This window comes from Protopterus annectens, chromosome 1.part2 (assembly GCF_019279795.1).
Source record: "Protopterus annectens isolate FY-2018-M chromosome 1.part2, PAN1.0, whole genome shotgun sequence".
In the NCBI taxonomy this organism is placed as follows: domain Eukaryota; kingdom Metazoa; phylum Chordata; order Ceratodontiformes; family Protopteridae; genus Protopterus; species Protopterus annectens.
This window is the reverse complement of record NC_056727.1, coordinates 535,245,407-535,269,732: the sequence shown is the minus strand read 5'-3', so window position 1 is coordinate 535,269,732 and position 24,326 is coordinate 535,245,407. Positions and strand designations below refer to the sequence as shown.

At 45.9% G+C, this 24,326-nt stretch overlaps 1 protein-coding gene across 1 annotated transcript in view; it reads left to right on the top strand.

Annotated features, from left to right (window-relative positions):
• Positions 1-24,326, top strand: part of HNRNPLL (heterogeneous nuclear ribonucleoprotein L like) — a 1,042,368-nt gene that overhangs the window by 897,897 nt on the left and 120,145 nt on the right. The gene's annotated exons all lie outside the window — the stretch shown is intronic.

Genomic DNA, 24,326 nt, shown 5'->3' with positions numbered 1-24,326 from the left:
TTAAACTGTCAGTTTCATATGCTGAAATACCAGCAATTTCTCTTGTCTGTTTTAAAACAAAAGCTTACTTCCATTTCTGCCTGTGCAGATAAGGAATTACATGACTTATTGCATGCCACTGAACAAGTTGGGAAGCATGGTTTACACTGTGGATTTGATGCCTTGGAGGCTTCTTGTAGGGCTGCTGCCTCCGGCACAGTCATTAGAAGGCATGCATGGCTAAAGGAACAAAATTTGCCTGAACAAGTAAAGGCTAAATTATTGCATGCTCCTGTTCAGCATAATGTTTTGTTTGGATCAAAAGCTGAAGAGGTGATTAAAAAGATGGAGGATAAGGCGAAATCCATGCAAACAGTTAAAGATTTCTTACAAGTACAGCCACCTAGATTTAGCAGGAATTGGCCTTCTAAAAATTGGTCCTTTCCCACTTCAGACAGACCTCAGAGGGGTAGATATAGACACTCCAGAGGAAGGCCTCAAACACAAGCTTCTTATAGACCAAGACAGTGGACTGCTTCCACCCCTAGGGGAGGAGAGGACAGGTCACAAACTCATAGGAAACAAACTCAATGACTCCCTCTGTTGGGCTACAGGAACTTCTTGCCTGGAAGCCCCTCTCGGAGGAAAACTCTCTCTCTTTTTTTATCAAAATTGGACTCGTATAACCCAAGACAAATGGGTTTTGGATGTGGTTTTAAGAGGTTACAAATTCCATTTTCATACCCTGCCAAGGCCAAGCGGATGGCCAGACCTTCCAAAACATCAATGGACGGTGGCCTTAAACCAGGTGGAAGCTCTTTTGGCTATGAATGCCATAGAACTGATTCCACTTTCAGAGATGGGACAAGGTTTTTACTCAAGGCTCTTTCTAGTCCCCAGGAAGCAAAACTCATGGAGACCCATTCTGGATCTGTCGGTCTTGAACACCTTTCTAGAGATTCCAAAATTCAAGATGCTTACTCTACAGCAGCTACTTCCAATGCTGTCCAAAGATGCATGGATGGTAACTTTGGATTTAACGGAGGCATATTTACACATTCCCATCAGGCAGGAACACAGAATATACCTCAGGTTCAAGGCCGGATCGAGGCACTTTCAATTCTCTGCGCTGCCCTTTGGATTGTCTACTGCGCCCAGGGTCTTCACCAAATGCCTGGCTCCAGTAGTAGCTTACTGCAGACTCAAGGGAATTCAAATTTACCCTTATCTGGATGATTGTCTAATTCAGGCAGACAGCAAGGATGTCTTACTCCAGCATCTAGAATTTGTACAGAACCTCCTCAAGTTCCTGGGATTCTCTGTAAACATAAAAAAGTCAAATTTGACACCATCACAACAGATAACTTTTCTGGATGCTCTTCTGAACACCACAACCCAGATGGTATTTCTGACATCCGAAAAACAATTACAGCTGGCTTCATCTTTCAAAACCTTGGCAACTTTAACTCAACTATCTGCAAGGAGATTCCTGCAGGCTTTGGGTTACATGGCGTCTTGCATCCTTCTCGTACCATATGCAAGACTACACATGAGGAAAATACAGTGGTACCTAAAAAGTGTATGGTCTCAGCATTGCCACAGTTTAGACATACTGATCTCCGTCCTTCCTTGCCTTCAAAAGGAATTTCTTTGGTGGTCCAGGGCATGTGCTCTAAACAAAGGGAAACCCTTCTCTCTGCCTCCTGCCACTCAGATTCTAACCACGGACGCCTGGGGTTATGCTTGGGGAGCCCATTTTCAGGGCAACTGTCTGCAGGGCCTTTGGACAAAGGATCAGAAGCACCTGCATATCAATTTAAAGGAAATGTTAGCCGTTCAGAAAGCTCTAATGGCCTTCAGGAATCTTCTACAACCAGGACAACTACTAATACGGACAAGACAACCAGGACAACTACTAATACGGACAAGACAACAACACAGTTATGTGGTACATAAACAAGCAAGGGGGATCTCATTCCTACCCCCTTTGCAGACTAGCCATGGATCTATGGAACACAGCTCTAGCTTGCAATCTGGATCTTCAAGCTCAGTTTCTACCAGGGAAACAAAACTTCCTGGCAGACAGTCTGAGCAGAAACCTTTCGGATCCACACAAGTGGATGCTGGACACCAATATATTCAGGATGATAACAGCAGTCTGGGGATGTCCTCACATAGTAGACCTCTTTGCATCCCATTTCAATCATCAACTACAGAATTTTTGCACCAGGACTTTCCACAGAGAAGCTTGGAAAGTGGATGCCCTGTCATTCAGTTGGAGGAACCTCTCGGGATATGCCTTTCCGCTTCTTCCTCTTCTTCCACGGGTCTTATTGAAGATAAAACAGGACAAGCCCAAGATGCTAATCTTGCTGGCCCCAAATTGGCCTCGGAAGTTTTGGTATCCAACTCTAAAAAACCTATGTCTGGAGCCCCCTTGGGTTTTACCTCAGTCTCCGAACCTTCTGTCCCAACATCAGGGTCAGGTTCTACACTGTCATGTCTGAACTCTCAGCCTGGCGGCCTGGTTAATCCAGGGCCTTTGACTTCTTCTTTCCTACCCAGGCAGGTTATGGATGTCATTTTAGAAGCCAGACGTCCTAGCACTAGAAAATCTTATGCAGGAAAATGGAAAAGATTTTGTTCCTGGATGCAGGCTGAGGATTCTGATCTTCTTCTTCCTAACATTTCTTTATTTTTACTTTACTTGACAGATCTCTTACATAAGGGTCTCTCTTTCTCTTCCGTTAAGATACATGCCTCTGCTATTTCTGCTCATTATAATACAGACCCTCCCATCTTTTCCCACCAGCTCATGAGACAGTTTCTCAGAGGAGCTAAGAACTTAAGACCTCCTAGATCTCCTCCCATTCCTGCTTAGGATCTCAACTATGTTTTGGAAAAACTAACCTTGCCTCCTTTTGAGCCTGCTGCCTCTTCTGACATCAAGTTTTTATCTTGTAAGACAGCTATCTTGTTAGCCCTAACCTCTGCCAGGAGAGTTTGAGTTACAAGCTCTTATGGCTGTGGAACCTTATATTGTTTTTCATCAAGACAGGGTATCTTTGAGGACTAATCCTACCTTTATGCCTAAGGTGGTTTCCAAAGTGGCTTTAAATCAAACTATCCACTTGCCAACCTTTTTCCCCACTCCTCAAAATAAAGGGGAAAGGATCTTACATTCCTTGGATGTACACAGACAACTACGTTTTTACCTGGACAGAACCAAGGACATCAGAAAATCAGAACAATTGTTTGTTTCTTATGCTTCAAGTTCCCAAGGTAAAGCCATTTCAAAACAGACCATTTCTAAATGGATTGCTCATGGAATCAGATTTTGTTATTCACACCATGGAAAGCAAATCCCAGGGAGTATATGGACTCATTCCACCAGAGCTGCTGCCACTTCTGCGGCCTTCCTCAGGGGAGTTCCTACCAAAGACATTTTGGAAGCTGCAACTTGGAGTTCAGTGCATACTTTTTCTAAGCACTACAACCTACCTCTCTACTCTAAGTCTAGGGCAGGCTTTGCCTTTGCAGTCTTGCAGGGCCTTTTAGCCGCCCCTTCTTCTTTATGACCACCTCCCTTTCTTTCAGCTTTGGGATTCTACCCTACAGTCATGACTGCAACAGTGAAACACAATGAACATAGTACAGTTGTGTACACCTACCATAAATGTAGATGTTCGAGTGTCTTCACTGTTGCAGTCTGGGTTTCTCCTCCAGTCCCCTCTTATTTTTACTTTTGTGTAGTTCCTTTTTTCACCATTCTTCTGAGGTGTATTTGCAAAGGATATGGGACCTTTTTCATTTTGGGACTCCTGACATCTGGGGCAAGAAAAACTGGAAAAGATGGCGTCGGCTGTCAGCTTTGTACTCCTGGCGCTCTGACGTCAGGGAGCATGGTTGAACAGCCGACGCCGGACCCAGACTTTGGGATTCTGGCCGACCGAGGACTGCCTGCCGGCAGGGCAGAACCCTACAATCATGACTGCAACAGTGAAGACACTCTAACATCTACGTTTATGGTAGGTGTACACAACTGTACTTTCCAGGTTTGAGCCTTTCCTTTCTCGGTCAGCTGTACCTGTCTCTGTTGACATATAACTCTATAGTTAAACTCAATCTGAGGTAGAGGAGATAGAATAGTGCATTGTGGGTAGAGAGTAGCTTGAGAGCTGAATCCAAAGTCTGGAATATGCAGCCAAGTCGAATCCAAACACATATGCTGAGGAGGAATGAAAATGGGCAGCAGAGATGCCTAGTTATGATGAGTACATAATTTTTAATTTCTTTTACTTGACTAGTAAAAGATTGATTTTGCTCATCACCTGAAGCTTCAAGTGGTCTGAAGTTGCTCCTTGCTGAAATTTTTGCTAGAGGAATGTTTTTATTTTTTTTCTGGTTCCCCTGGCAATGGAGATTTTGAGGGTTAAAGAAGTCCTTGTATCTGAAACAAGTGAACGGTAGTAAAGACTGCCCTTGCTGTAGCTCACCCACTAAATGACCATTCCCTTGGGGTGGCTGGCTCATGAGAACTTCCCATAAATTATTCTTTTAGAATATCAATAAGGGTGGGGAGCTCTGAGTTATTCCACCTTTTGAATCTCTCCTGATGGATTTGCTACCTGGAACCATCCAGATACCACTACCTCATTTTTCCAAGAAATGTCTGAATAAACCCAGTAATGGATTGACATTCTGTGAAGGCATAACATGATTGATTTCATGATTTCTCTTGTCCAGCACTGAATCCAGACACTAAAACAGCTTCCACCTTCCTTCATTGTTAAGGGGTCAAAGGCTGCTGTTAAGAGTCAAGGCAAGTGGGTTCATAGGTTAATACTAGGCTATCTGCCCTGGGGCAATTATAAGCCTAGCCCGATTCTGTATGGCTTACGCCACCCCTTGATTTGAGTATACTGTGCCCTTTTTAAGGTTTAGTTTACTGTGCCTCTGTCTAATAGTGACACGGGAGTAATCCCTGGGACAAACCTACGATCCCCCATCCACTTATCGAGATTCTTCTTTAAGAGATTCAGTGAGGTGCTCTGCCTCACATGAACTGGAATTCTATTCCAGAGCGAAGGGAGCCTCTGGGTTATGAACCTGTCCCTCCAGCAAGTTCTATTTATTTCTGTGCTGAGGTTCAAGCCCTCGGCGTGTGGCTCTAAGGGATTTAGATTTACTGAGGTGGAGCATGTCCATTAATTCTGGATTTGACATAGCTTTGTATGTCAGGCATAGATCGCCAAGTAGGCGGTATGCAACTGAGGAGAGCTGGAGTTTTTAACCGAGCAGCATATGGCATCTGTTTGAGACCCTTGATCCTCTTGGTGAGATACTTTTGGGGTCTTTCTAATTGCTGCAGGTGTCTGGTAAGGTACATCCCAAAAAGGGGCATTGTATTCTATGATGGGCCTGATGAGGGATGAATAAAGGGGCACGATTACCTCTCTTGATCTAGATGTGAAACCCTTCGTGATGAGGTGGGCTATGTAGAAGGTCTTTCTAACCACTTTGGCAATGTGGTTTTCAAAGGAGAGATTGCTATCAACTTGGGTCCCCAGGTCCCTAATAACTTTCTCTGTACTTAATGGGTTTCCGCCTATGTGGTAATTTGTGGGCACATTGTTTTTGCCAAAGGGTATGACTATACATTCTTTGGCATTTAGCTTTAAACCATGGCGCTGGCACCAGTTATCTGTCTCTGAGAGACCTTTTTGAAGGATGTTTGTGTCAGCTGGAGAGTTGATTATGGCGCCCAGTTTGCAGTCATCTGCGAACTTGGTGAGCCATAGTCCTCCCACATTTGCCTGTACCTCGGAAAAGTATATACCGAACAAGAGTGGTCCCAGGACAGAACCCTGTGGGACGCCACTTGTGACCGGTTTTGAGTCTGACATGGCTCCAGCAACTCTCACTCTGTGGGTTCTGTCTTTGAGCCAGATGTTCATCGTGCATACAGCTGCAGTCATAACAGATGGGTTCTCCTGTCGTCAGGCGGGTCCTCGGTCGGCCGAATTCCAAAGTCTAGGTCCGGCGTCGGTTGTCGTCGCTTCCTCCCTGACGTCAGTGCGACAGGGGGTATAAAGGAACCAGCCAACGCCATTTTCTCCAGTCTTTCTTGCCGTGCGGTGCCCGAAGCAGAAGCAGTTCGCAAGTGCCGGTCGGCCAGCTCCTGAAATTACGAAAATTTTGAAACCGAAGTCTTCTTGAAAGCTAAGTACCCCGTTGGGGAAACTTTTCTTGCCTCAGACCGATGTCAGACAAAGTTAATAATTGTATTTCATGTGGGAAGCAAATACCGCATAAGGATTTCCATTCCCTCTGTATACCTTGTTTAGGCCCAGACCACGACGTCTCAGTCTGTCGCTTTTGTGCTACATTCAACAAACGCACCATTAAGCGTCGGGCGGAGTTCGCCCAGCATTATTTTGGAAAAACATTTAACTATATTATGTCGTCGGATACTCCGACTCCAGTTTTGTCTAAAAAAACGCAAAGATAAGGACCGACACACGAGGTCCGTGGCCTCTACCGACACCAAGCCAAAGCCGACTACACGTGGTCCGGTTCTCAGTGAGGCACCTACGTAGCCCCTGACTACCGACGACACTTCATTGGCGGTGTCTCCTGTGCCCAAGGTCGCAGGCTCCTCGGCCTACACCCCGACTACAGATACCGAAGCCACTCTTGGCGTTGAACCTCAAAATGTGGACAGGTCTACCTCCACTCAAGATGTCTTCAGACCTTTCCTCTTCTTTTTCCATCAAGGCTTTCACTAAGTCTAAAGCAGCCATGCATTCTAAGAGACAAGCTACACAGGGCCCATCTCCAGGCCCCATGCCTAAAAAACAGATGCTTAAAATGGCTGAGGATTTAATTACTCTTATCAGGGGTTCTCAACCCCCACCGGACAAAAGGCCCAGAGTGGAGGAAGAATTCCCCTCCTCTGATCAGGGCTCCATTATTTCAGAGCGCTCTGATGATCAGAAACACTCTTACTCCCCTTTTGAAGACTCTGATGCAGAGGAGTCCATTCCTTCTGTATCCCCCCCAGAGGATTACTCATTTGGGGAAACTTTGCATACCTTAAGGGAACACTTCCACTGGGAAGGCCAAGATTATTCAGATTCCAAGAAAAGGCTTAGGGAATTTCTCTTTCTACCTCAGCACAGGCCTCTGGCTATACCTCCTGTCTTGGACATCCTAGATGATGTTTACTCGGAGGCCTGCCTTAACCCGGATTCTCTGCCTCCAGCCCCAGTCAAGCCTGACAGGTACTACAGGGTTCCTGACTCACACCAATTTCTTTACAAAAGCCATGCTGCTGACCCAGAAACCCTCTCACAGGGCCCCAAGGGAATTAAGGCCTCCACTGCTAAAAATCCATTACCTTCCGAGAGATTCCAGATCCTTAGAAAGGTGGGGAAAAAAGGTATATACCTCGGCTACCTTAACCATGAGGGCCTTAAACTGTCAGTTCCATATGCTAAAATACCAACAGTTTTTGTTATCACAATTGAAAAGTAAAATGTCACAACCTGAACAACCAGGCTTGAAGGAGTTGCAGGATTTGATGCATAGTGCAGAACAAGTGGGTAAGCATACCTTACAATGTGGTTTTGATGCTCTAGAGGCCTCATGTAGAGCTGCTGTTACAGGATCAGTCATACGTAGACATGCCTGGCTTAAGGAACAAACCTTTCCTGATCATGTCAAAGCTAAATTACTAGATGCCCCTCTACAAAAGGATGTATTATTTGGTGCTAATGCTGAGGAGGTATTAAGGAAAATAGAGGAAAAAGCTAAATCAATGCAAACTGTGAAAGATTTTCTACAGGTACAACCCCCACGTTTCAGTAGAAATTGGCCTTCCAAAAATTGGTCCTTTCCAGCTACGGACAGACCCCAAAGAGGTAGATACAGGCGCCCAAGGGGCAGAGGGCAATCACAAGGATCGTTTAGAGGCAGACAATGGCAAGCTCCTACACAAAGAGGTGGTGAGGATAACTCGCAATCATTCAGAAAGCAAGCCCAATGACTTTCCCCTTTGCATGCCAAGCAAGACTCAAATGGCAGCCCCCTTAGGAGGAAAACTGGCATTATTTTCAAAAAATTGGCATATTGTCACAAAAGACAAATGGATCCTGGACATTATAAACAGAGGCTACAGATTCCATTTTCACACCCTTCCAAAAATGAGTGGCGTGCCAAACCTGCCACACAATCAAAGGGCAGAGGCACAAAGGCAAATTACAGATCTCATAGACATGAAAGCTATTCAAGAGGTACCTACGCACGAACAAGGTCAAGGTTTTTATTCCAGACTATTTCTGGTAACAAGGAAGGGAAAAGATTGGAGACCTATTTTGGACCTATCCATCCTAAACACATTTCTACTCATACAAAAATTCAAGATGCTCACTCTACAGCAGCTTCTTCCCATGCTGGGCAAGGAGTCTTGGCTGGTAACATTGGACCTCAAGGAGGCATACCTGCATGTCCCAATCAGACAAAATTGCAGAAGATACCTCAGATTTCTTGCAGGTTCAACCCATTATCAATTTTCTGCATTGCCCTTTGGCTTATCTACTGCACCCGGAGTATTCACGAAATGCCTGTCATCAGTAATTGCCTACTGCAGACTTCAAGGGATACAAATATACCCCTATTTGGACGACTGCCTGATCCAAGCGGGCAGCAAGCACATTCTTCTTAAACATCTGGCTTATGTAATAATGTTGTAGAACTCTCTGGGATGCACAGTCAACAAAAAGAAATCAAGGCTAATACCCTCTCTGAAGATAATTTTCCTGGGTGCCAACTTGGACATAAACACCCAGATGGCCTACCTCACGCCAGGGAAGCAGGGGCAATTAACTCAATACTTCAGAGCACTAGCAAATTGCACCAGGCTGACTGCAAGGAAAATCCTGCAGGCTCTGGGATTCATGGCATCTTGCATCTTACTAATCCCATGTGCAAAGCTGCATATGAGGAAACTTCAATGGTACCTGAAAAACCTATGGTCTCACTTTGGAAACAATAATACCACTAATTCCATGTCTACAAAAGGAATTTCTGTGGTGGGCTCAAGCATGCCAAACAAACACAGGTCTTCCATTCAGCAAGCCTCAAGCAAATCAAGTCATCACAACAGACGCCTCGGACTACGCCTGGGGGGCGCACATGACAGATCGGTGCATTCAGGGCAAATGGTCCCAAAAAGAAAAGCACCTTCACATCAATCAAAAAGAAATGCTAGCAGTAATAAATGCTATTATAGTTTTCAAAGAACTTCTGCAACCAGGTCAACTATTGATAAGAACGGACAACACCACAGTTATGTGGTACATAAACAAACAGGGAGGAACACATTCATACCCCCTTTGCAGACTGGCCATGTCACTTTGGAACATGGCCATGGACTTACAAATCGAACTACAAGCACAATACTTGCCAGGCAAGGAAAACACGCTGGCAGACAACCTAAGCAGAAATATGACAGATCCACACGAATGGAAGTTGCATCCAAAAGTTTTTACAGAAATAATTCAAGCATGGGGAAGGCCAGACGTAGATCTCTTTGCCTCCCACAAAAATCACCAATTGACAAAATTCTGCTCAAGGATTTTCCATCCAAAGGCCTGGAGAGTGGACGCTCTCTCTTTCAGTTGGACATCAATGACAGTTTATGCCTTTCCACCTCTTCCTCTGCTGCCCAAAGTTCTATTGAAAACCAGAGCAGACAGACCAAAGATGATTCTCATTGCTCCAGACTGGCCAAGACAACACTGGTACCCACTCCTGAGGAGCCTGACTCATTCCCCACCATGGACCCTGCCTCTAATGCCTCTTCTCCTGACTCGGCACAGCTTCAAAACTCTTCACAGCCAGCTAAAAACACTCCATCTAGCCACATGGAAGATTCCTTAGCATCACAACAGACCCTACTCTCCAAGGAGGTGCAGGATGTCATTTTGGAGGCCAGAAGGCCGTCAACTAGAAAAGCTTACTCCGCAAAATGGAAACGGTTTTGTGTCTGGAAAGAGAAAAAGGGCCAGGATCTTGGAAAACTGAATGTACCTCAAATACTACAGTATCTAGCTGAGCTGCTAAGCAGTGGACTTTCATTGCCCTCCATCAAAATCCATGCCTCAGCCATTTCTGCAGAATACAACACTGATCCACCCTTATTCTCTCACCCTCTCTTAAGACAGTTCCTCAGAGGGTCTAAGAATCTAAGACCCCCAAGGAAACAACCAATACCTGCTTGGGATCTCAATTTCATTCTGGAAAAACTGACCTTGCCTCCCTTTGAGCCAGCTGCCTCATCAGATTTGCAATATTTGTCCTGGAAAACAGCTTTCCTTCTGGCTATTACCTCAGCTCGGAGAGTTTCAGAGCTACAAGCTCTCATGGCTGTGCAGCCTTTTATCATCTTCCATCAGGACAGAGTTTCCTTACGAACCAACCCGTCCTTTATGCCTAAAGTGGTATCCAGGGTAGCTTTGAATCAGGCCATACACTTGCCTACCTTATATCCTAATCCTCAAAACAAAGGGGAGAGATTACTACATTCCTTGGACATCCACAGACAACTGCGTTATTATTTGGACAGAACAAAGCCTTTCAGAAAATCAGAACAGCTCTGTGTCCTATGCTGTAGGAGTTCAAGGAAAGCCAATTTCCAAACAGACAATCTCAAAATGGATAGCCCACTGCATATGCTTTTGCTATTCTTTTCATGGCAAAACTGTACCTACAGGCATCAGATCTCACTCCACAAGGGCCACAGCTACCTCTGCAGCTTTCCTCAGAGGATTTCCTACCAAAGATATTTTGGAAGCAGCCACTTGGAGTTCTGTGCATACCTTCTCCAAGCACTACCACCTACCATTATACTTCAAAACTAGAGCAGGCTTTGCCACTGCAGTCTTGCAAGGCATCCTGGCTCCTCCTAGTTCCACCTAGTGCCTACCACCCCTTTCTTAGCTTTGGGATTCTACCCATCTGTTATGACTGCAGCTGTATGCACGATGAACATAGTACAGTTTTGTACCTACCATAAATGTAGATGTTCGAGTGCTAATACAGCTGCAGTCCAGGTTTCCCTCCCTCCTTCCCCTCTTGGGACAGGCCTATTGGCTAACACCTCCTCATACAACCTGATTGGGGTATTCATTTATGGTGTATTTGCTTGCACCTACTGTATTTTGATTATATTGCATTGCTTTATTACACAAATTTATGTATTGCCTTCCTTTTGGGGGCACCTGGCATCTGGGGCAAGAAAAACTGAAGAAAATGGCGTCGGCTGGTTCCTTTAAACCCCTGTCGCACTGACATCAGGGAGGAAGCGACGACAACCGACGCCGGACTTAGACTTTGGAATTCGGCCGACCGAGGCAGGAGAACCCATCTGTTATGACGGCAGCTGTATTAGCACTCGAACATCTACATTTATGGTAGGTACAAAACTGTACTTTTGCGACCCATCTTGTGACATAGGGGTTTATATTTAAGCTGGATAGCTTATGAAGTGGGGTATTGTGTCAAATGCCTTTGCAAGGTCCAGATAGGCTGTGTGGACTACCTTCCCTTCATCTATGGCTTTGGTGACTGTTTCAAAGAAGTCAACCAGGTTCAAAAGGCAGGATCTGCCCTTGACAAAGCCGAACTGGGTAGGGTCTAGTGTCTGTAGGTCCCCGATGTCTTTGTTTATGAGCTCCATGATGATCCTCTCCATAGCCTTGCAGACTAAGCTAGTCAGGCTTATGGGGCGATAGTTTCCAGGGTCCGTAGAAGCTCCACCTTTGTGGAGTGGGACCACTGTTGCTGTACGCCATTCTGTGGGCACATATCCTGTAGTGAGGCTGAGATTGTATAGCTGTTTTATTTGAGGGATTAGTTCCTCTTGGAGTTCATGTAGGACGCAACCTGAGACGCCATCTGGTCCCATGGAAGCAGTGTTTTTTGCTTTGGAGAGGGCAGCCTTCACCTGAGCATCAGAGATGTTTGGGAGGCAGCCCTCTGCCAGGATTGATACTTGCTCTTTTGGGGGGGAGAAGTTTGCACTGAACCTGTCTGCCAGGATATTGGCGATGTCTGTGGGTTCAGTGTATTTTTTGTCGTTTAGAATCAACTTGCATCCCAGATTTCTAACATAACTGAAAAAAGCCTTATGATTGTCTTTGGTGTCCTGTGCAATTTTTCTCTCGAAGCTGGCCTTGGAGGATTTTATGAGGGATCGTAATTTTTTGCTAGTACTGATCAGAGATGCCTTCCCTTTTAGGGATTTTGCTCTATCATGTAGTAGCTTTCTCCTTCTGTTGTACAGTTTATTTATGGCAGGGGTCCACCAGACTGGACGCCTGCCTTTGGATAATTGGGTCTTGGTTTTGTTTGGGATAGCATGATCCATGCATTCCTGGAGATGTCCCTAGAATGCATTTATATAGGATTCTGCAGTTTGGGCCGTAGTTTCCACTGGCCCTGGGGCCTTGAAGGATTCCACTTCGGTTTTGAGAAGTGAGAAGTTCGCTTTTGAGAAGTTTTTTACTGTGGTTTTCTGGGCTGGGGGTGGGGTCGGGATGTGGACATCCAGTGAAATTAATTTATGTTCTGATCTTACCAATGAGGGATATACTTCTGGTGTGGAGCATAGAGTCCCCATGTTGGTAATGATCAGGTCTAGTATGTTGTCCCCTCTTGTGGGAGTGGTGACTAGTTGTTCCATAGCATTTGAGTTTATAATTTCCAGGAATCTTTGGGCTAAGGTGCTGGGGCTTGAGTAGTGCTCCCAGTCAATGTTTGGGTAGTTGAAGTCACCCAATATAATGGTGTTCGGAGAGATCTTCATGTTCTCCAATGTTTTCTGGAAAGCCAAGTGGGATTCCTGACTTTGAGAGGGTGGTCTGTAGGATGCTATAAACTGAAAAGCAGTCTTGCCCCCCACTGTTAGTTGCACATGGATGGTCTCCGATACTTCGTGCAATGCCACTAACCTGGAGGTGTGGATATCCTTGATAAATATGGAAACTCCCCTCCTTTTGTGGTTCGGTCCGGGTTTTGGGGCCGAAAAGCATGATATGAGGTATAGCCTGGTAGTGCTGGGGTGCTCTCTGGAGCCTTGAACCAGGTTTCTGTCACTGCACAGATATCGATGTTCTCCATACTGAGGAGAGCTTGAAAGCGTGCATCTTGAGGTTAAGACTTCTGGCGTTTAGCAGCATTACCCTTAGTTTCTTGTTCCTTGTGCTGTCTATGGGGGTGAGTTTGACTTTTGGGCCTTGCCTAAAAAAGGCACTATGGGGGTGGCAAGAGCCTTTGCCAATATCCGAAAGCCCAGTGGTGACAGGTGCAAGCCGTCCCTAGCGAAGCAACGTGGCTTGTCGAGCATGTCATCCCAGGCTGACAGACACTGGATCCCCTTTGAATGACACCAAAATTTTAGCCAATTGTTAAAATCGATCATTTTGTCTTTGTACTGTGGCATCATTCTAGGTGAGGGTAAGATGCTGCTCAAGGTCAGGGCCATACCAGCCTGAGCTACATGATCAGAGAGCTCCTCTGTCTCTTTTCATGTAGTCCAGGGAGGTACGTCTCGGGTCATTCACACCAGCATGTACAATGACTGAGTCATATTTGTATTTGCTTTGGAGTGATCTGAGTGCTTGCGTTATGTGTCGGATCCTAGCACCCGACAGGCAGCTCACCGTGACCTTCTCTTTATTCAGCCTGGTGAGCGGGACGTCAGTGTGTCTGACAATAGAGTCACCTATAACAAGAGCATCAGGTGTGTTATTCAGCCTTAAGGGCTGTGGCTGCTTGGCACACTGACTTTGTGGGTTATGTGTTGTGTGTGTTTTGTTTTGAGGTAGCGTTTGCTTGGGATGTCTGCTTTGGAGGTCTCTGTTGCTTAGGTAGATTTTTATTTAGAGCCTCCGAGTTTGTTTTTGTGTATTTATGTGTTTGGTTCGCTGATGTGATACTGGAATTGTGTTGTGTGAGGTTACCTTCTCCTGACTGGTTACACCAGTTTTGAGATGAGAGAGCTCAGCCTCCAGTTTGGCTAAATAGTTGCATCTCTCACATATATTTGAACCTGTTTGGAGGAGGAGAGGGTTGTCCGTGTACATGAGACCGTTGTAACATTGCCTCAAAATTCCCAGATTCACCAGCTGGACTGGAGAGGAAACCATTGACTGACCTTTGGACATGCTAGAGTAATAGGGAAACTGAATTTAAGACGGACCAATAGAGGACAGGATAATCGTAGAGTGTGTAAGAGTAAGTAGTGCTTATGGTTTAATAGTGCTAACTTGTAGGATTACTTAATTGGACCAGTGAAGGGCCTTAGAATGAGAATATGGTGTTTAAATTGAGAGAGAGAGCAGTTCTAAGGGAAAAAGTGAAGAGCAGACTTTGTGGAGCCAGGAATAGTTTAAACCCAATTAGGCGGCGCTGCCCGCTGTTGCGCTATGCACAAAAATGCGCAAAACCGCACAAAAGAGGGTTTTAAGAGAGAAAGATGGAGTTTTGGAATTGACCCAAAATGGCCAATAAAACTGCAGTTTCAAGTCAGTAACCACTCCCACAGGGTATGTCTTTCTTGGGACTGCTGTTGTATCACCTCTCCTAATTTCAGGCTTTATTTCTGGACTAACCTTTAGAGTAGCTGGCACACCTTCCCAAATTAGTAATCCAGGAGTGTCTGGAAGTGAATGTTGTGATAGTGATAGGTATGTGGAAGCTAGCATAGATGCTGACCTAGTTCTGGTTTGATTCCGTGGCAAATGCAGTAACCTTGAATGTCCTTTTCCTATGTTGCAATATTCTTGGTGTGGGATTTTCCGCCTCAGGTGACCCATACATCGGCTCCTGTACAAAAGCTTCAGCTTGGCTGTTGCAGTTGCGTGGGACATTCCACATAGGGCCATAAACAAAGGGACCTTAAATGTGCCGTCTACACCACAGACCTCAGAACTTTTCAACTGCCGATCAGCACATTGTGTGCTTCGCTCCTTCACCACACGACGTCTAAAAGCCAAGTGCCCCGTTGGGTTTTTTTCTTGTTTGACCACTAGCTAAAGCTTGGTTTGTTGTAGTAAACTTTAGCCAATGTCAGCAAAAAAAGGGCAAATGCCAATGCGGGTGCCAGATACCCCATAAAGATACGCATGACCGCTGCGTTTTTTGCCTAGGCCAAGAGCACAATCACACCTCTTGCTTTATCTGCTAATCCTTCGTTCCTAAGATTTTATGCAGCTGTCTGGCTGCACTTAATCTTTACTTAGAAAACCAACAACTTAAAAAATTAGCTCTTAGGATGGATCCTGTTTTGGAAGCCCTGCGAAAGAAGGCCAAGATTCCTAGCCCCTCTTCCACTGCCTCTCCGCTTTCGGACACCCCACCAGCTACAGATTTAGGAGTTGAGGGATGTCCCACAGATCCGTCGACTTCGGGGAAGCCGCTTCGTAGTTTATGACAAGCATGTCCACGGAGCTAACCCAGACATTGGCTACTGCCGAGGTCTATGAGGGAAACGGACACAGCTGGGCCTCGGACCAGGATATCTCCTCCCGACACAGCTATCCTAGCCAGGCATCTGATTCCAGGCCTATGCCTAACACTACCCCAGTTAAAAAGAAACAGAAGACCAAACATCTGGCTACACCCGCCGAAGGCTTACCTGATTGGCAGTCCTTCACCTGATCTTTGATGCAGGCCTTTATGGCCATTAGGCTCTCAGTCTCTTCTCCATCTACTCCATTTACTCTTCCTCTCCTCAGCCGTAGGCCTGCCTCTGTGTCCTCTCTTCCACCACCTACTTCACAAGACAGGGAAGAAGAGCAAGAGAACTATTCGTTTTTTGAGGAATCAATGTCTTACACTTCCCAGGTAGCCTCTCCTCAAGAGTACTATTCCCCAGATGAAGAATCCATTGAGGGGTATTCCCCTCCAGAGGATGTCACCTTTGGTGAGACCATAGCCAAAATGAAGGAATACTTCAAATGGGACACCTCTCAAATGTCTCGTACTCAAAAAAGGTATTTTGAACTATTACAACTGGAATCTCCCTCCCCTTCTCCCATTCCACCTGTCATCCCTGCCTATTTAGATGCATTTTCCTCAGCATCTTAAACAACAGATTGTCAGCCACCTGCCCCTAAGAGGTCAGACTGCTTCTACAAGGTGCCTGATGACCAGAAATTTCTTGTCAAACCACCCTTGGCAGATCCTGCTGTGATTGCCATTTCACCTGATAAACAATCCAGACTGATTCTGTCTGCCTTTCTCTCACCTACAGGCAAAGATAGCAAAACAATGGATAGAATTGCAAAGAAGGGGGTTGCACCTCTTCCACATTGGCCTTTAGAGCCGTCAGCTGTCAAACCCATACGACCAAATATGCTCTGGACCTGGTCTCTCAAGCCTCCACTCTGCTGGCTGCTACTTCAAACTGCCCCATTAAATCTGACATTTCTTCCAAACTCTCTCTGGCTGTAAAGTAGCTAGACACTCCATTAGATGCATTAGATGTACTTATGATGCTGCAGAGGCCTCTGCATGATCTGCAGCATCTGCCACTGTAGTTAGGATATATTCCTGGCTATGTCTGCAACACTTGTCAGAAGAATTGAAGTCTAAAATCTTAGGTGCCCCTCTGGACCTTAACTTCTTGTTTGGAAAACAGTCAGCAGACCTACTCAAAAATCTGCAAGAAAAGAGTAAGGAATTGCAAGACATCAAGCATCTTCTGGTGTCTCCTATTCTCAAATATTACAGGAATTACCCTGCCAACGCCACATTTGTCTGAAGAAACCCTGCCTCAGCTGGACCTACCTCTTCCAGACACAGAGGAGGGGCCAGAAGACAAACCCCTTCCAGGTCAGCTGTCTCTCAGCCCCCCTCTAGACAGCCCTTTCAAGATAGAGGAGGCCCCAACAATGCGTGACTGCTTCGCCCGCCTCCCTCTTTCTGCCCGCCTTTCTCACTGCCTCCCCTTTTGGAAAGCCCATCACCACAGACAAATGTGTTCTGGCTATTATTCAAAAGGATACTTCCTCTTCTGGAAAGAAAGGCCACCCTTAAGGGCCATCCCCTTCCTCCCAAAAAATCAGACACACCTCTTCCCACAGATTCTGAAAGACCTTCTGAACTTTGGTACAATAGAACCAGTCCCTCCAGGGCAGGAAGGAAAAGGCTTCTGTTCAAGACTGTTTCTGGTCCCCAGAAAAGATAAACCATGGAGTCCCATTCTAGACCTTTCCTTCTTAAACCTGTTCTTAAAAGTTCCCAGCTTCAGAATGTTGTCCTTACAAAATTTACTCCCTCTTATTTCAGCCCAGGCTTTCATGGCCGCACTCTACCTGAAAGAAGCCTGTCTGCATATACTCATTCAACCTTCCCCACAGGAAAGTCTTGCACTTTTCTGGACCCTCCTCTCACTTCCAGTTTACTGCATTACCCTTTAGTTTGTCCACTGCTCCCAGTGATCACAAAATGCCTGGCACCTGCCATATGACATCCTGATCCTGGCAGACTTCAAGGAAACCCTGTTAATCCATCTCGAGTTCACCATGTGCCTACTCCAATGACTGGGGTTCACCCTCAACTTCCCAAAATCCTCCTTGATCCCAGAACAAGACAAAACGTTTCTGGGTTGCAAGATCAAGACAGACATAATGAAAGCGTTTCTTCCCCAGGACAAGGTCAGCTCCCTGTCCTCCTACTTCAGAGCCCTCGTGCAGACCCAGGAAATAACTGCAAGAAAGTTCGTATGAACCCTGGGTCTAATGGCAGCCACCATTCCCAAGCTACCACTAGCCAGAATGCACATGTGAAAGCTACAGTGGTATCTAAAAAATGTATGGTCACAGCACCTACATCCTCTAGAGCAAGAAAACACTCTTGCCCTGCCTACAGTCAGAGCTGAAATGGTGGATTCAGCAAATTCAACTGAACCCGGGCCTTCCACTGCAGTTACCCACCCCAAACTAGATGTTCATTGTGTTACACTGCTGCAGTCATTACACTTGGGTTATCCTGCCGTCAGGCGGTCCCTCAGTCGGCCAGAGTTCCAAAGTCTTGGTCCGGCGTTGGTTGCTGTCGCTTCTTCCCTGACGTCAGTGCGCCAGGGGTATATAAGATGCAGCAGACGCGATTTTCTTCAGTCTGTCTTGCCGCACGGTGCCCGAAGCAAAAGCAGTTTGCAAGTGCCGGTCGGCCGACTCCTGAGATTTTCATTCCGAATCCACAGGCATCCGAGGCCCAAAACTGACGACGAAGCCTCTTCTAGGCCAGTTGCCGGTTCTCCCGTTTTCAGCGAGACGCCTTCGGAGCCCCTGACGACCGCTTCTTTGGAACTACAGGCTGCCTCTGACTCCCACGTGGAGATGGCTGGGCCTTCGGATACACCAGATTTGCAGCCTGCCGAGACTAACCCGTCAGAGGGATCCGGAGCAGCTGAACAACCCATAGCTTCAGAGGGTGTTTTCAGACCTACTCAGTTAACCATTAAATCTTCTGCCAAGAATAAAACCCCTTTAAAAACGGAGAAACAACTTCAACATTCACCAGGACAGGCCTCCATGCCTAAGAAACAGATGCTCAAAATGTCCGAAGACTTAATTACTCTGATCAGGGGGTACCACCCTCCTCCTGATAAAAGGCCTAGACAGGATGCAGACTATGACTCATCCGACCAGGTGTCCATCTCTTCAGATTCATCCTCAGACCAAGGATACTCTTTACCCCCTTATGAGGATTCTGATGCTGAGGAATCAATTCCTTCAGCCTCTCCACCAGAGGACTACTCCTTTGGGGAAACCTTGCATACTGTGAGGGAGCAATTCCATTGGGAGGGCCAGGAATATTCAGAATCCAAGAAAAGGCTCAGAGATTTTCTTTTATTACTTCAACACAGACCCCTTGCTGTTCCGCCAGTGTTAGATATTGTGGATGATGTGTATTCTGAATCCAGTTTAAATCCTGATTCTTTACCTCCTGCTCCAGTTAAGCCAGACCGATATTACAGAGTCCCTGACTCTCTCAAATTTCTTTATGAAAGCCCTGTTGCTGACCCTGAAACTATTTCCCAGGGTCCCAAAGGGGTAAAGGCCTCTACAGCAAAAAATCCAGTTCCCTCTGACAGAGATTCCAGAGCATTAGACAGATGGGAAAAGAAAGTATACACATCTGCAACTTTAGCAATGAGGGCCTTAAATTGCCAGTTTCACATGCATAAATATCAGCAAATTTTGATGTCTCAGTTGAAACAAAAAATGCTTCCAAATTCAGATCTTCCTAACTATAAGGAAATGCAGGATTTATTGCATGCAACTGAACAAGTGGGAAAACGTACTTTGCAATGTGGTTTTGATTCCATTAGAGGCCTCCTGTAGAGCAGCAGTTACAGGGTCGGTCATTAGAAGACATGCTTGGTTAAAAGAACAGACTTTACCAGATCATGTTAAAGCAAAATTATTGGATGCACCTTTGCAGCAGGATGTTTTATTTGGAGTTAAGACAGAAGAGGTATTAAAGAAAATGGAGGATAAGGCAAAATCTATGCAAACGGTGAAGGATTTCTTACAGGTTCAGCCTCCTCGATTTAGCAGAAATTGGCCAACAAAAAATTGGTCCTTTCCAGTTTCAGACCGACCTCAAAGGGGCAGATACAGACGTCCAAGAGGCAGAAGTCAACCACAAGGTTCTTACAGGCCTCGACAGTGGGGTGCTTCAACCCAGAAAGAAGGGGAAGACAGGCCTCAACCTTATAAAAAACTGCCCCAATGACTTCCCACTACAGCTAGCAAGCACTTCTGTCTTGGCAGCCCCTTTGGGGGGAAAACTGGCACTTTTCTGTCACAACTGGCATATGATCACCAAAGACAAATGGGTTCTCAATATTGTATCTCAAGGTTACAGGTTCCACTTTTACATTCTGCCAAGGTTAAAAGGAATGCCAAATCTGCCACCAAATCAATGGGCAGAGGCTCAAAGACAAATTACAGCACTCATGGACATTAGAGCTATTCAAAAGGTACCAACACAGGAGCAAGGACAAGGATTTTACTCAAGACTCTCTCTGGTTCCCAGAAAGGGCAAAGCCTGAAGGCCCACTCTGGAATCTTTCTTCTCTAAATACTTACCTGGATGTTCCAAAATTCACACTACAGCAGCAGCTTCCCATGCTGGGCAAGAAAGCTTGGCTCGTAACTTTGGACCTCAAGGAGGCATACCTGCATGTCCCTATCAGACAAAATTGCGGAAGATACCTCAGATTCTTAGCTGGTTCAATGCATTACCAATTCTCTGCACTGCCCTTTGGCTTATCTACTGCGCCCAGGGTCTTTACAGAATGCCTGGCACCAGTAATTGCATTTTGCAGACAAAAAGGAATTCAAATTTATCCATACTTGGACGACTGCCTTATTCAAGCAGAGAGCAAAGACATTCTCCTAAAGCACCTGGCGTTTGTAAAAAGATTGCTAATTTGCCTAAGGTACACAGTAAACGAAAAGAAGTCAAAACTAGTGCCCTCAAGAGATAATATTCCTGGGTGCCAGCTTAAATACAACGGCCCAGATGGCTTCTCACGCCAGACAAGCAAGGACAACTGACTCAATATTTCCAATTGATGGCAACAAAAACCCAACTCCCTGCAAGAAAAATCCTGCAGGCCTTGGGGTACATGGCATCTTGCATACTACTAATTCCATATGAGGAAACTACAATGGTACCTAAAGAGTGTCTGGTCTCAACACTGTCACAGTTTGGAAACAGTAATACCACTTATTCTTTGCCTTCAACAGGAGTTTCGATGGTGGGCTCAAGCCTGTCACCTCAACAAGGGACAGCCTTTCACTCAACCCACAGCCAGGCAAACACTGACAACAGATACTTCGGATTACGCCTGGGGAGCACACATGGCAGGAAAATGTATTCAGGGCAAGTGGCCCGCAGAACAAAGGCATCTTCACATCAATCAAAAAGAGATGCTAGCTGTACAAAATGCCCTTATAGCTTTTAAGGACCTTCTGCATCCAGGACAGCTACTACTAAAGACAGACAACACCACAGTTATGTGGTACATAAACAAAGCAAGGGGGCACTCATTCATATCCCCTCTGCAGACAAGCCATGACCTTGCGGAACACAACTCTGACTTATCAAGTTCATCTGCAAGCACAATTCCTGCCAGGAGAGAAAAACACACTGGCAGACAACTTAAGCAGAAACATCATGGATCTGCACGAGTGGAAATTACATCTACAAATATTCAGAATGATAACACAAAAATGGTGGAGCCCGGACATAGATCTGTTTGCATCCCCAATGAATTGCCAGCTACAGAAATTCTACACAAGGACTTGCCACCCACAAGCATGGAAAGTGGACAAGCATGGAAAGTGGATGCCCTCTCATTCAGCTGGAAAAACCTACAAGTATATGTTTTCCCACCACTACCTCTCCTTTCAAAGGTACTCTTAAAAGCCAGACAAGAAAAGCCAAAGATGATCATGATTGCCCCAGACTGGCCACGCCAGCACTGGTACCCAATCTTAAAGAACTTAACACAAGGTCCACCATGGATTTTGCCTCAAATCCCACATCTTCTGACTCAGCAAAACAATCAGATATTTCACAGCCAGCTCAAGACTTTAAACCTGGCTGCATGGCAGATTCCTTAGTCAAGCAAGCAATGCCTCTCTCCAAAGCTGTTATGGATGTCATTCTGGAGGCCAGAAGGCCCAGCACCAGGAAAGCCTGTTCGGATAAATGGAAGAGATTCTGTGCCTGGAACCAGGCTCACAGCCTTGACCCTCTTGTCCCAAATATTCCTCAGATACTACAATACTTAACTGAGATGCTGGACAAAGGCCTCTCCTTTTCATCCATTAAGATCCATGCCTCTGCCACCTCTGTTCATTACAACACAGACCCACCAATTTTTTCTAATCCTTTGCTAAAACAGTACCTCACAGGGGCTAAAAACATAAGACCGCCCAGTAGAGCACCAACTCCAACTTGGGACCTCAACTTCGTCTTGGAAAAATTAACTTTACCTCCTTTTGAGCCAGCTAACTCAGCAGACTTAAAATATGTTTCTTGGAAAACTGCTCTGCTCCTGGCAATGACCTCAGCACGAAGAGTTTCAGAATTACAGGCACTAATGGCAGTGGAACCTTTCATCGTTTTCCACCAAGACAGGGTGTCTTTAAGAACAAACCCTACTTTTATGCCAAGGGTAGTATCAAGTGTGGCTCTCAACCAAACTATTCACTTGCCAACTTTTTATCCAAATCCACAGAATAAAGGGGGGAGACTTCTGCATTCCTTGGACATACACAGGCAGTTATGCTTCTACTTGAACAAAACGAAAGCTTTCAGGAAAACTGAGCAATTGTTTGTAGCATATGCTGCAGGAGCACAGGGAAAAGCCATTTCAAAACAGACCATTTCAGAATGGATAGGGCACTGCATACGTTTCTGCTATACACACCATGGGAAAGCTGTACCTAACAGCATTAGGTCTCATTCCACCAGGGCAACAGCCACTTCAACTGCCTACCTCAGAGGAGTACCTGCCAAGGACATTATGGAAGCAGCAACTGGGGAGTTCTGTACATACCTTCACCAAGCATTACCATCTGCCTCTTTATTCTAAATCCAGAGCTGGCTTTGCCACTGCAGTGCTGCAGGGCCTTATAGCCACCCCTAATGCTTTATAGAACCACCCACCCTACCTCAGCTTTGGGATTCTACCCAAGTGTAATGACTGCAGCAGTGTAACACGATGAACATAGTACAGTTTTGTACCTACCATAAATGTAGATGTTCGAGTGTATACACTGCTGCAGTCTAGGTCACCCTCCCTCCTTCCCCTCTTCCTTGCTGGTACTTACCTAGGCCTTCTACCCTTTGCTACCTATGGGGAGTATTTGCTGGTAACTGAAAGTTTTTGATTGCTTTTCTTATGTACGTTTTATTAGCAATTTACATTGCCTACCTTTTGGGGGGCACCTGACATCTGGGGCAAGAAAAACTGACGAAAATGGCGTTGGCTGCATCTTGTATACCCCTGGCGCACTGACGTCAGGGAAGAAGCGACAGCAACCGACACCGGACCAAGACTTTGGAAGTCTGGCCAATTGAGGGACCGCCTGACGGCAGGATAACCCGACTGAGGGACCACCTGACGGCAGGATAACCCAAGTGTAATGACTGCAGCAGTGTATACACTCTAACATCTACATTTATGGTAGGTACAAAACTGTACTATCATGCATACAGATGCTTCAGACCTAGGATGGGGAGTCACAATGGCAAACTACAGGGTTCAAGCAAAGTGACACCCTTCCTTAAAGAACAAACACATCAACGTGAGGGAAATGACAGCAGTCCTCCTGGCACTGAAAGCCTTCCTTCCAAGCCTACAACCAGGTGTTCTCCAAATAATAGACAACACTACAGTTAAGTGGCACCTCACTAATCTGGGACCTAGCCTCACAACACAACTTGTCCCACCAGGTAACCTGCCTCCTATCGCAGGACAACAAACAAGCAGACCTTCTGAGCCGGACATCCTCTCCAAATCACGAATGGATGCTGGACAGGAATGTCTTTCTAGATGCTGTCCACTGGTAGGACGCACCTCAAGTAGATTTGTTTGCACCCCCCCCCCCCCCCCCGAACAGACAACTGCAGACTTTCTGCTCCAAGACCTACTCCCCACTAGCTTGGAGTGTAGACGCATTCAGCATTTCATGGAAGGGAAGGTTTCCATATGCCATTCCTCCCCTCCCATTAATTCAAAATTTCCTCCTGAAAATCAGGAGACACAAAAGTCTTGTTGGTGACCCCTACTGGCCAAGGCAGCACTGGTTCCCCCTCCTCAATCTAGCCAAGGGCAATCACAACAGGTTACCCCACAAGGTGGACTTTCTGACTCAACAAAAGGGAACCCTCATCCACCCACACTTGCAGATGTTGTCACTGACACTGTGGGTGATAAACTTCTGATTCCCTTTAGTCACCACTACTCAGAGGATGGGCTTTCAGGCCTGAGGGAGGCCAGGAAACCTACTACAAGAAAGTCTTATTTTAACCTAATGTGAGAGATTTTCAAAATGGTGTCTGGCCAAGGGCAGGGATCCATACATCGCAGATCCCCCCCCCCCCCCATTTCTTGCCTGTGTGTGGGTCAACTAGTAAAGGGGGGACTGACTTATTCTTCACTGAAAGTCCATCTTTCAGCAGTCTCAGCCTGCCACTAGACCCTCCCCTGGTACCCAGGCTCGATGTGAAGCTATTCTTAAAAGGGGTCTTGC